The 12,365-nt window shown below is 45.3% G+C and overlaps 1 protein-coding gene across 7 annotated transcripts in view; it reads left to right on the forward strand.

Moving 5' to 3' along the window:
* HIVEP3 (HIVEP zinc finger 3) overlaps positions 1-12,365 on the forward strand; it is a 254,857-nt gene that overhangs the window by 25,416 nt on the left and 217,076 nt on the right. The window contains exon 1 of one of the 7 annotated variants that reach the window (XM_050715104.1): positions 2,851-2,867. The exons of the other annotated variants lie outside the window; for them this stretch is intronic. The gene's annotated coding sequence lies outside the window, so the exon portion shown is untranslated. Of the gene's footprint in view, positions 1-2,850; positions 2,868-12,365 lie in introns of those variants that run through there. 7 annotated transcript variants of the gene reach the window in all.

Here is a 12,365-nt window from a genome sequence, read left to right on the forward strand (position 1 = left end):
ACCGTAATGGAGATGTATAAGAACAGAGGAAGAATGAGCAGCTCCTTCAAGTGCCCTGTCTGCTGTGCTAATGGTCTTTCCCCAGAAATGCCCATGTGCAATGAACAGGAAGATTTTTGTGTTGTTTTTCAGCATGGAATGCATTTGAATGTTTAGTGCATTAGCGCATAAAGGAAGTTGTATGCTGATATTATTAATTTTTTAATCCAGAAGCAGCTAAAATACACTTTTAAAAAACAAAACAAAGCACTCTTGTTCTTTCTTAGGTGACAAGGGAAGTTTTAATGCAGTTTCACTAACGTCTGAGAGATTCCTGTCATTTTGTACAGAGCAAAAATCGGTCTTGGGAGGTAATAAACACAGCAAGCTTCTCAGAGCTGGAAAACATCCCTTTTGTTAAACCATTGGAAATAAGGTCCAAGGATAGAGCAAGCACTTACCGTATTTTTCCATTTCTGCAAATATTTTACAAGAGATTCTGCTCTTTCTGAGTTTCCTCTTAATCTACTTCTGACTTTTTTTTGGAGGAAACTTTGCTGGCTGAAGCTTTGCTGCTTTAGAAGTTTATGCAGAGCCCTGGTGCCAGATGCTGCTCTCCTGCTCAGTGGCACCATCGGCGAGGCGTGCAGCTTGCCCCTGGCGTCACATCCTCACAGTTTGGCTCATTTGTCCCATGCTCTGCTAGCTTGGTTAAATAAACCCTGCCCAATTCTGGTGAAAATGCAAGATCGAATTGCAAGAGGGTGTCCTCGTCTCAAGCTAGGACAGAGCCAGGGGGGGTGACTTGGGTGGCATTTCCATGTCACCTCATTTCCACGTCCCATATAGGGAGGCCAAATGACAGCAAATGGGGGCCTTGTTTGCCTCTCTGCTAATATTTAGCTCCAATCTTGTCAGCTTGAGCTGCTGCTGTAAGTGTATAAATGTCTTCTGGTTTATTTGGGCAGCAGATTTGCTTTTCTTTATTGGCTCAAAAATAAATTGTGCAGTCTATGCTACTTAAGCCACTAGCAAGGCTGCTTGCTCAACTGCTGGAGAGCACGTCTTCAGGTCTGTATTGTGAGCTCAAACTGTGCTTTAGCTGCCGTGGGTTGCTGTATAGGTCTTAATTTACTATCCCACCCCATCCCCTACACACTAATATAGTCATTGCTCTGATTTTCAGTTGCTGCTTTCTCTGTCACACAGGTACTCTGTGCCACACAGGTACTCTTTGCTTGCTTAATTTGCCATGGATATTCTTGCCATGGCTATTGCAGTGATACTTGTTTTATCCTGATGTGTATACAAGTGTTATGTATTTTTCATGAATTAACAAAAGCGTTGATAATTGCTCAGCACACGATGTAGCTGCTAACTCCACTCGCAGCCCTGGGCACAAGGAATTCACCTGATCTGCAGACCAACTTGCATTTTTTTTTTTTTTCTAGTGGAGAAAGAATAAAACTCTGTCCCTATTTAAACATATATATATATACACCACTCTCTCTCTCTCTATATATATATAAAACACTCATATATATATATAAAACACTCTGTCCCTATTTCCCGTTTGCTTTGGGAATAGCATTGCCCCTTTAATCAGGTGTGTTCCTTTGGTGTGTTGCTTGGTGTCACTCCATTCCGTGGCAGAGATGGGGAGCTCAGCTGCAGAAAGGCTGCTTGGCCCAAAGCATCTCAGAGGTGACTTCTTGATTTACTCCACTCCTTTTGTCACGGGTGTGTTTTTGGCAAAACATAGTGGCAAACTATGTCAGTCATTCTGAAGCTGTAATTTTTTCCTATTTTTTTTCCCTATTATTATCAGTAATTTTTTCCTACCAAATTGTTTAGCACCTAGCTGTTGCTTGGCTCTTGGTGCCTGAAAGCAAAGGCTTTAATTTTTGCTCATGGAGTCAGTGGGGTATGGACCCTGGCACAGTTCTTACAGGGAACCTTACTCATCCATGCTTCAAACCTTCTAGCCAGCAAGCCTCGACTGAGCAACTAGCTCCACTGTTGGCTTTTCTGTACCTAAATACACCACGAGACTGCTTTAATGGACCAACTTCCCACCACTTCACTCTCTGTAGGACTTCAGGAAAAAAGAACCTGGAGCTCTCCATGCAGTTTCCCCACTTGTATAATTGCAATAAATTCATGCAAATGTCATTAATAAGTGTTTTGTGCTCCAATAACAGCAGTGTTATGTCAGTGTTGTGCGTTGGCATTATTTATTATCTCGGAGCTAATGGGACGCAATATAAAAAGCGTGGCGTGATTTTGGAAGCTGAAGGCGTGCCGCGTTTCCTGATGACAGTGTGAATGCTTGTGGCTTTTTGAGGCAGCTCGAGATGTGGGATTTGTCCTCTGCAGCATGCTGATGAGGAACCCTTCATTGTTCCTCCAAGCGAGACTCATCGGGCGGTAGGTGCTTTGTATTAGCCTAGGAGGTCACTGGAGAAATCTGAGAAAATAGCTGGTGTAAATTTGTGGTTTCAGCACTATTAAGAAACTGTTGACATGTCGGGAATAGCATTTCAGGGTGTAAATGCATGAGAAAGGCAGTAGGGAGACACTTGAGCTGCAAAAGCATTTTAGCCTTGCAAGTCTAGAGCATCCCGTCATTCACTGAAGAGCGTTTTGAATCCAGAAGGAAATTGTGAACATCTGAGTTTTCATTCCCTCTCCGTTCCTTCTCCTCCAGCTCTTTCTCAAAGAAGGTCAGCACTCAGGTCGTGAAACAACCTTACTCGTACCTGGGCTCTACGGTCTTGTTGCATCTCACAGACTGAGCAGTGCTGGGCTTGGTCTGCTCCTTGAACAGGAGGCATCTGAGCATCTCCCAAGGTGCGGGGGAAGCACTCAGCCCCATGTTGACAGCAAAGGTAACAAGTTTTGGATGCCCTGCAAAGGGCTGTGAACCTGAAGGTCTGCTCTGTTTAACCAGGTTGCTGCAATATTTTGCATTTTTAGCTCAAAAATATTTCAGAAGTGCACAAATGGCTTCATTCCAGGCCTTGAGTTGGATGCTTTTGACTTATGGACTTAATTTTTGAAGCTGATAGTTCATGACATTATGTGTGTCCTTCTACTCCAGGGGCTTCATTGGCCACAGGCTGGTCCTGAATCCTCTTATGCAGTAAATTGGCTTCCAAAAATGAAAATATGTAATGATATTCTAGAAAATGCAACCCCCTATACTGTAATTTTAGATAATTAAATACATCCTTGAACAACTGATTATGCAGACTACAACTATTCGAACATGACAGTCTTATTAAGTATGGATTGTAAGTAGTCTCTCGAGTTTAAACCATCGCATAGTTATTTAAAAAGGAAGAAGAAAGGACCTGTGGCTAACAGAAATATCATGTCGTACATCCTGGCTGACCCGCTGTTGTCTATCAAGGTATGTTCGAGTTTTCAGATATTAGAACTTTTCAAAGGAAAACACATGGATCCCACCTCTTTTGTATTAATATTTCCTGAGTGCTTTTCCTTTCAAGTGTTTCTGTTTTCGGTGGTGTCTTTTTCAAATTAAAAAGGCTTCCCAAGCCTTTAAACACAGCATGTGTCCAAAGTGTGGAAAATTCTCTTTGAAGAGTCACAGTCTTTAAAAAAAAGAAAAGGAGGTTAAAAAAAAACGGGGGGGGGGGAGGGGGGGAGGAGGAGGGAAAGCAAATGCTGGCTGGTGTGGTGTGAAGGGCAGCTCGGGACTTTCAAACAGAGCATTTCTGATTAGACATGGGCTTGGCTTTGCTGGTGTTACACATTATCCAGATAAAGATGAATATGCATGCAAGCATACTTTGAAATAGTTGTGTGATCTATATTAATCTAGTTCATGTTAACAGGATTATTTGGATGCCCATGCTGTTTGCATCTGAGGTAGGATGTGAAACAGTTGAGACTGGTTTCTCTGGAGGGTTGCACGTGAACATGGTGGCATCTGACTTCACTGACATCATGGGAAGAATGGGAAATTGACTGATAGAATGAAAGAATCATTTAAGTTGGAAAAAGACCTTCAAGATCATCAAGTCCAAATAATATCTACAAAATAGAGATTTTTTTTTTGGGGGGGGCGGGGTATAATTGCCTTTACAGCTTCTTCAAACACTGGCTTCTATGCTATTTTCAATGAAGTGCAAAGTGATTTTCTGATAAAATGTAATTGTTTACCAGTCTTGCATCAACCTGTCCAGTCTCACCTGCCCCCCTGGCTTGCAGGCAGTGGATCAGGGCAGCTCTTGTGACTGCAGCAAACTTTATCTTCAGATTTGTACAGAGTTCCTGCAAATGGACAAAGGGTTGGGAAACACTTTGCATTACAGCTCGCCAAAGCTATCTGTCTGCCTGCCTGCTATTACCCTCTGCAAACACCACTGAAGGGCTCTGCGTGTGTGCACAGGTTCTGGCTGCTGCTCCCTGGAGCATCCCAAGCTGGGGAAGGAGCAGCTTCGGAGCCCAGTGCATGGCCCCAAATCGGTGCTGGCCTCTTTAATGGGCAAGGAGCTGTTCTGTCCTTTCTAATCTGTGCAAAACTTTCCAGGAAACCAGATTAGGTGGTTATTTGTAGTCTATCATTATCTGATTATCACAATACTGATTGATGGGCAGATGTGCTGCACGCCTGACCCTGAAGCTGCTGTAGAGCCTGGTGCATTGAAAACCTATGAAAAGGGCAATTTTGTGTCTTCTAGGCTATATTAGCTGGCAGTTAATAATCTCTGTGACTGAAGCAACTTTAGGATAAAACTGAATATCTGTAGACTGCTTACTGCATTTCTCTTCTTGCTGTACATTTTTTCCCTACTTTTTGTTGCTCTGGCTCACTGCAGGGTAAAACCTCCTAGCTGGTGCGGTTTGAAGTTAGCAGGTACACTGTTAAATTGCTGCTCTTCTAGGGCAGCAAAGTTCAGGGCAGAAGTTATGCAAGTGTTGGGAGAACAGAAGAGAGTAGGATGTATATTGGGGAAGTGGATGCTGAGAAAAGACGTCTCATCCGCTGGCTCACAAACAGGAGGAGGATTCAGAGTTTGATTCCCAATCCCCTCACTTGTCTGCTGGTTGACGTTTTTTATTCTCCATCTGCTAAGCACAGGAATACAGTGATAGTACATAAATTGTCCTTAAACCTAGCCAGATGCTTGATCAAAGGTGGGGAGATAGTACACAGGTTAAAGGCCACAATATGACCTGCAGAAAGCAGATGTGATGCTGAAGTCAGAGGGAGCACCGTGTTGGCCAACAACCTTTGTAGCTGCAATGCACAGCTGGCAGCAGCAAGTACAGGGAGAAGACTGGATTCCTTCACTGCTCGTCCTTTGAACGTAAGGAAACGGGGGCAGTATAGTCTGCTTCTTGATTTTTTGGGTTCAGACTTAGAAATTAAATTGTAGAAGTAGGGACACGCTGGCTCAAATATACCCAGCAAGCTTAGCTGGCTTCTGGGAATTGCTGAGCCTGAACTTGAACTCCGAGGGATGGAGCTGCCGGCCTGGGACAGGCGAATAAAAGGCTCCACTTGGTGTATCCTAGCTGGTCTGTGCATTTTTTTGTCCTCTGAGGCTGTGCTCCTTTGTCTTCCCAGGCTGTTTCCTGGTGCTTAGAGAAAAAAGGCCACCACCGCGCTCTGAGAAGAGATTTGTGCTACAGTGAGAATCCCTTGCTTTTATTAGCGCTATTTGCATGGACTCAGAGCATGTGGAAGATAAGAGGCTTAAGCTGTTAAGTGCAGAGAAATGCAAGGTAATAATGAGGTTAGGGAGGAAACCCTTGGTAGCGCTGCCGGGGCTCAACCATCAGCCACGGTGCAAAATGTGGGGTGCAGAGAGATGCAGACAGGGCATTTCCCCATCCTCCAGGACGGGCAGCACTAGGTTTTGCCCAAAATGCTGCTGCTGTCCTGCCTCTTTGCCTCTGCCCTACTCCCACTGCACTTACAGCATTTGCTCCTAATTTCTTCTGTCTGGTGCAGGGCTTACCACCTGTCTGGCTTCCTAAGGCGGTGGGAGGATGCCCAGGTCCCTCCGGAAAGCAGCAGCAGGAGCCCTCAGTCTGTGTGCCCGATGCTTCAGTGCCCTGCGGTAGCATGCACGGGCTGGATGTTGCTGGCATGAGATGGAGGGCTTTTCTTGTCGTGCCATTTGCTTAGGCTTGTTTAGATGCCCGACTGAGCCCTCCATGGGAACAGACTCCTCCTTGGAATATGTCATTTTGCAAAACCAATACATGCTATATCTTTTTATTTATGTGTGTGTATATATACGTATGATTGCCCCACTGATGGAGCACTCTGTAGATTAGTAGGAAACGTAGTTATTAGCTCTTGATAAGCAGCCACTTTTCATCCCAGCTGTTTTTCAATTAAACATAGATGTGAAGTGCAGCTGCTCATTCAAAGGGCACTTTTTACTTCTTTGTAAACTGCAGCATTTTCCAGTATTGAGTCCTGTAGCTCAGTGCAAGAAGAATTCTTTCATACGGTCCTATTTTTGTTCCCATTTAATTTTCTAACAAATCTTTCTGATTACTGCTGAAGGTGAATGTAGTTCAGGAACTATCAGCAAAGTTGAGATATAGTCTTCAGGAGTGGGGGAAGGATTTATTGTTCACTTCAAAAATATTTTTAGATCCTTGGAGCTTTTGTGCTTTAAAAAAAAAAATGTAACTCCATATGTACAGCTGTGACTTGATTTGAGGCCTTCTGAGAGCTTGAAGACCCAGTAGTTGTACAAAAGTGGTTTTGAGGATCTGGGAGTAAATCAGAAATAGCAGCAAGGAAGTTGTGCGCTGCAGAATATCTTGGGGCTGTCTTTTCAACAGGGATAAAATGCAGCAGCTGAAGCCCAAGTATTACCCTGGTATGACTCAAAATGACAGGAGCTGCCTGCATGGTTGCTCTGCCATCACCCCTGCTGGAAGAAGACCAATAGATATTTTGGAGAGTATTTTTATAGGCCACCAGTGATATTACAAGCAGTTGTTGATTTTTGACTGTTAACTAGCCTGCCAGTAGCTTTTCACTGTTTTTGTTTTTACACAGCATTGCTGTCTCAAGAAGTTAATTGCCTTCATATTACTTTTTTTTTTCCTTCTTCCTTGCTATCTCTTCTTACTCCTCAAATATTTAATAGAAACATTAGCAATGTCCATGCAGGAGTAGAGGCTAAAACAAGCTCTGCAACTGCTGAAAAAGCGTGAACAGCCCTGGCTGTCTGCTCTCTGCTTGTTGGTGCTATGTTGCTTTGTTCCTGGGAGCAGAGCGTGGATAAGTGTCCTTACAAACTGGGATAGGACTGTCAGGGGACGTGGCAAAAAATTACACTGCTCATTTGTACTGGGATGTACTGGGATATACTGGGATGCCTGGCAGCCCTGAGGAAGATTGTTAGGGTTTCAGATGCGTGCCTTTCTCTTCAAAAGGAATCAGATGTGCCCCAGATGTGTTTTAGTTGTTTGGCTCTAACCATGATTTGCCTGGCTGGTGTGGCACAGCTTTGGTGCAGAATGTGTCGGGGGTACCATTAGGGAGTGAGACTGCAGAGCGATTGTAAGTTGTAAGGGGTTCCGGGTTCGTGGTGGGCAATTTGTGAGCGCGTGAGTGCAGGTTTTTAGCATGGTTCCACAAAAACAACTTCGACTTCGGATGGGGTGCACGTGCCATGTCTGACTCTTTGTGTGGCTCTCACTGCTGAATAAAACTTCTGCAGGTCTACATCTTTCGGCTTTGACTCAGGATTTACTGTATTTATTCTCCTAGACAATTTCAGGTCCCACCAACGGTCTTTTCCAGTCCTTTGGAGGAGAGCACGGGGTTTAGAGCCGTGCAGGAGCTTGTTCAATAGGCTTTCCAGCATTCCAGGGGCAGAGGAAGAGTTCCAGGTCAGAGAAATTTTCCCCTCCTCTGTGGAGCAAAGGTGGGCTCAGGAGCAATGCCTGCTGCGAGCTGCCCCATCCCGCAGGTGTCCCTGAAGCAGAGGACATGTTGTCCAGGACAGGTTGTCCAGGACACGTCCCATTGGGCCCTGCCATCTCTGCCCGGTCTCTCTGTGAGGCCTGGCATTGTCAGGCCCTGAACAAATGCGGCCCAGGCACGTTGCTGATACTGGGCCTCCTGTGTAGCCTGCCCAGCCGTGTTTTGGAGACAAAAGGGGTGTCCTCATCGGTGGTGATGATACCAGCCAGAGCTGTCTCACCCTGTGACACCGAGGCCTTCATGGCCCCGCACTGTTGGTGGTTGTATTTCTGTGCCGAAGGAGGGCCAAGATTTCCTCTGCAACTTAGCAGCGTGTTATTCCCAGTTAACACCAGTGTAGGTGATGACATTGGATCAAGGCAGATGAACCCGTGCCTTCAGATTCTTCCAGCTGAGGCCCTCTGACTGGATAACAGCAACACCAGAGCTGCTTCAGGCCTTGGACTGATGGCCTGGAGGTGAAAATCCGAAGGCCTTATTGCTAATGCATCAAAGAGGTATTTGTTCCTTGCGGTTAGAAGCACTGAAGGCTGGTGCTGTATGTGTCGGACCTCAGCAGGCTCGACATTGACTTCTTTTTCTCTCTTTTTTTTTCGTACATCTTACATGATAGGAGAAGCTGCAGTCTCAACCTGCAAAACTATTTTTGGAAGGAAGCTCAGTTCATTAAACCTGCAGCTTGGTATTTTTTTTAAGGGGCGAGGGAGACAGAGTGGTTTGCTACAGTTTATTTGACCTAGTTAAGAAAAATATCAAGTTGCCTCAGGCAAGTAATTAATTTGTACATACTTCCTCCCGCTTGTGGCGTGCTGTATACAGCCAATATTTTCTGCAGGTGAAGACGATCGGCTTCACGGCTCGCAGGAAGCCTGCCCAGATTTGCAGCTGCTGTGCAGTATGTTAGGTGGATCCTGCATCTGAAAGGAATGGCAGCAGGTCTGCAAGAGAGCTCCAGATGGTATTTATTCGAGACCTCAGCAGTTGACTTGGGATGGCATAAAGCTTTCCCTGTTGCTTTCTCTTTAGCAGAAGCTCTGCCTTGCAGTGTTGTTTCCAGAGCAACTGTCAGGGCTGGATTCAAGGGTATTTTTGGTGTTAGCTCGAGAGCCCTGTCTGCAGAGGAGGTGCAAAGCAAGGGCATCTCCTTGCAAGCTCCATCCTTGTTGCTTAGCCCCAGCCACAGGGAGCAGGAGCCTGGGGAGAAAACAGGGCAGCAGATTCCTGTCCCTGCTGCTGGGACAGGTGGTTGTGGGCTCCAAGGTGACCCCGACCCCATCGGCTGGTCCTTAGAAATAAATCCTCCTTCTTCTGAACGCCTGTGCTGGGTCACCTCATCTTGTTATGCCTATCCCTCCACCAGCCGTATGTTTTTGCAGCGTAGAAGTGCACCTTGGGCTGGCTTTTAGAAAAGCATCAAATGTTGTGGGCACGGGGCCAAACCACAGTGGCAAGGAGGTGACCGTCTTGCATGCAGTAAAGCTAAACTCAGAATTAAAATAACTTGTTCTCAGGCAAAGAGTCAAAACCCTCACAGAGCCCAGCTGGGAAGAAAAGACAATTTCTTATTATTTGAGCTTCTGCAATAGGAAAATCCCAGTAACTGAAGCAGTGTTGGGCTACGTGGTGCTTCTCATGGATGTGCAAGCCCTCAGTTATCTAAGGGTACTCGGCTGCTCTGTCTTGCCCCATGCCTGCTGCATAATGAGGGATGCTTGGTAAGTAGAATATGGTCCATGAAAGTGGTTTTGACCCTTCCTGGAAATCCTGAACTGGCAGGATATGGAATCCTAAACTCTCGTCTGCTCTGAGTCCGTCCTGGTTTGCGAGGTAGCATTTAAAAGAAATGGAAATTATATTTTGTTGGTAGCTGTGGCAAGCTGTTCAACAGAATATCTAACATAATGACTGGTACAGTGGTCATCTGGATGAGTTTGCTTTTTACAGAAAGTCTAAGTATCGTGTAATGCCTACAATTTCTAGGAGCAGTTGGCTGTTTTGCAGGAAGGTAGGTACTTGCTGACCTGAGGAGAAAAGTGGAAATAAGCCCAGATTTGGCAAAACACATGCAGAAAGCTTGCTGAAGGGCTGGACTGTACCGAAGTGAGCTGTCTGGTGGTGGGGAAACCACCCGGGCTGGATGGGCTTGGTGTAGCGTCCAGCATCCACGTAAGCTCCCAGGGGGTACGTACAGATTTGAGAAATATTGACTGGTTGCCTATAAATGTAACAAGAATGCTGAGAAGCAAATTTGAAATTTCTTGTGCACGTGTACAAATAGTATATCTTTTTTGACCTGACATGAGATGGGGTTGGTTTTTTTGCTGTTTTTTCTTGTTGGAGGTATTGATGGTAGCTGAAAGGTTTTAAAGCTCACACATTTAAGCCATAGGAGCAGGAATAACAGTAGTAAAGTAGTAGAAACTGAATGTAGTGGATTCGAGAAAAAGAACAATAAGGTTGTCACACTCCCTTCTGGGACCAGCAATCCTCATGCACATATTCAAGTGCTTTGTCCCATTAAAAGTTATCCAAGTTTCTACCGTAATCTCATCGATGACCAGTCATCCAGGACCTCTTACCACATACCTGAATTTTGCATAAAATATCCTTTTTTATTTTTATTTTTTGTAAAATGGGAGGTGGAGGTTCTGTGAGTGTATGCACTGAGGGTACTTTGCAATGAGCGTGCGTGGATGTTAAGCATCCCTAGTGCTTTTTCTTCCTGATGAAACAATCTGGTTCGTTTTAAGACCGCAGCACCACTTTTCATTGGAGAATAACCTGGAATAACCACAGTTCTTTGCTTCATGTGTTCATGAAAGAGAAGCTAATGGACATGGGAGCATGACTCGTATTTGTTTTCAAACACATCTTTTGATCGGTTCAAGTGTTGATGATGGCAAGCATGAGGCCATTTCTCTTTTTTTTTTTAATTTTACTGTGTTTTGGGTAAAAGTATCAATGTTGTTGTTAATTGTTGAAAAAGAGGATGGGTTTGAATGTAATGAGGCATCTGGAAGTGCTCAAGGCCAGGCTGGGTGGTGCTTTGGGCAACCTGATCTAGTGGGAGGTGTCCCTGACAGTGGCCAGGGGCTAGAATTAAATGGGCTTTAAGGTCTCTTCCAACCCAAACCATTCTGTGATTCTATGAAAAGAGTGGGTGGATGTCCTGGGGAGGGCAAGGGGTGGGAGAGTGGTCAGGTTGCTGCAAACCAGCAAGGAGAGGAGAGATGCCCCACCAGGACACACAGCAAGAAAGCCTGGAGAGCAGAGCCCTAAGAAACCAGAAAGCGGGATTCAGCTTTGGGTGCTTGCTGGCTGAAACAAAGCGAAGTGACAGCCAGAAGGGAACTTTACTCGGGGAGGTTCCTGCTGTGATCCCGTCCTCACCTGCGGCAGTCGGGAGGGAAATTCCCAGCCGCCTCGCTCCCCAGGAATGGAAACGGGAGCCTGCTGGGACAAGCCTTGCTGCTGGAGGTCGTTCGGGCTCTTTCGGGAGGTGATTATTTGCATTTTAGTTCTATTAATTTCCTCTCCTAAAATATGCCCCGTGGGCCCCAGCATTGTTGTGGCTGCTGAGCCTTGGATTTCTGCAGTTCGTTGAAGGCTTCCCAGTATTGGGAGGGAGTTGGAGATTAAATTGCTCTAGTTAGGCATTACGGTATTCGTGCAGCTCAGATTTATGAATCAGCTCTTCTCACTTCAGCTCGTAGTGCTGGGGTTTTTCTCTCCGCCCAACGCCCCCTTCCCAACATCTTTCGGTTGTTTCCAAACAGCTGGCTGGCTAGCGGCACCACCAGTTGCTAGCATGGGATGAGACAACACATAAATCAGAGCTACGTAACTCGTGGAAATGATTTGAAAGCCAGGAGGTTTTAAGGATAGCACAGTTTGAGATTTAGCGGTGATTATTTATTTACATTTTAAAATTTTATCTCGTAGTTTTTGAGGATTTAGGTTGCAAGTTGTTTTTCTGTAGGTTACTGTTAAAGGAAACTGAAACTCTCGTAGTGCTCCAGGAACTGGGCCTTTAAGGGAAATAATGTCAGGATATTCTGGGTAAAATGCTGAGCTTGCAACGTTCGGATAAATCTCCAGCGAAGCACTTCAGACATCTGAATGTCGGTATCATAATCTGATCTCTTCTGGTGGGATCACATTTCCATGCGTCCTGTTCAGAGAGATCCTCCAGGATTTTACCCCTGGCTGAACGGAATGAAGGGAGCATCAGCCTCGTAGGGAGGAATTATCGAATTCAGCGTCTTGCTCTGAACACCTGGCAGGGAAGCCTCTGTGATGGAGAGGAAACACTGAAATGTGTAGATACGCACATTTATACGTACACACGTCTGTGTCTTTGCAGGGATGGGATACACGTAATCATGCACACTGGTATAAAACG

Source organism: Cygnus atratus, chromosome 23 (assembly GCF_013377495.2).
Source record: "Cygnus atratus isolate AKBS03 ecotype Queensland, Australia chromosome 23, CAtr_DNAZoo_HiC_assembly, whole genome shotgun sequence".
NCBI classification, from domain to species: domain Eukaryota; kingdom Metazoa; phylum Chordata; class Aves; order Anseriformes; family Anatidae; genus Cygnus; species Cygnus atratus.